Raw genomic sequence first — 439 nt, 5'->3', positions numbered from 1 at the left:
ACACACACACAGACACACACACGCACACGCACACCGACCCCAGAAGGTACATGAACTTCTCCTCTGACGCCAGACTCGCATCGATGGTGACGGACAGAAAGCGCGGGTCCACCCGGCGGATCACCGCGGACAGATCCACATCCGCGACCACGTCCGGAGCCCCGGACAGGGTCCCGTTGAAGTCCCGGTCTCCTCGGATGTGGAGCCCGTCGGTCCGGTCACACAGGACCCAGAAAAGCAGCAGCACGACCCGCGTCATGTCTGCTCTCTGTCCCGCACGTGAGCACTTCCTGAACGTCCTGTTTGCAGTCGGGCACGCGCCTTTCCTCCAGGGTCACACCGTCCACACCGGAGCAGGATGATCCGGTCTAATGCACACCGACATCGACCGTCATCTAGTCCAGTCTGAATATAAGAACAGGGGCGGGGGGGGGCCCAG

General features: G+C 62.2%; 1 pseudogene across 1 annotated transcript in view; it reads right to left on the bottom strand.

Annotated features, from left to right (window-relative positions):
* The window catches only part of LOC111652372 (heparanase-like), a 6,290-nt pseudogene extending 5,887 nt beyond the window's left edge, over positions 1 to 403 (bottom strand). The window contains exon 1 of the transcript XR_015437026.1: positions 35 to 403. The product of XR_015437026.1 is annotated as a heparanase-like (transcript). The remainder of the gene's footprint in view (positions 1 to 34) is intronic.
* Between the last annotated feature and the right edge of the window lie 36 nt (positions 404 to 439).

The sequence above is a fragment of the Seriola lalandi genome, unplaced genomic scaffold (genome assembly GCF_002814215.2).
Source record: "Seriola lalandi dorsalis isolate HSWRI2012SDOR001 ecotype SW California unplaced genomic scaffold, Sedor1 jcf7180002053966, whole genome shotgun sequence".
Taxonomy (NCBI): domain Eukaryota; kingdom Metazoa; phylum Chordata; class Actinopteri; order Carangiformes; family Carangidae; genus Seriola; species Seriola lalandi.
This window is presented reverse-complemented; position numbering and strand designations above follow the sequence as displayed.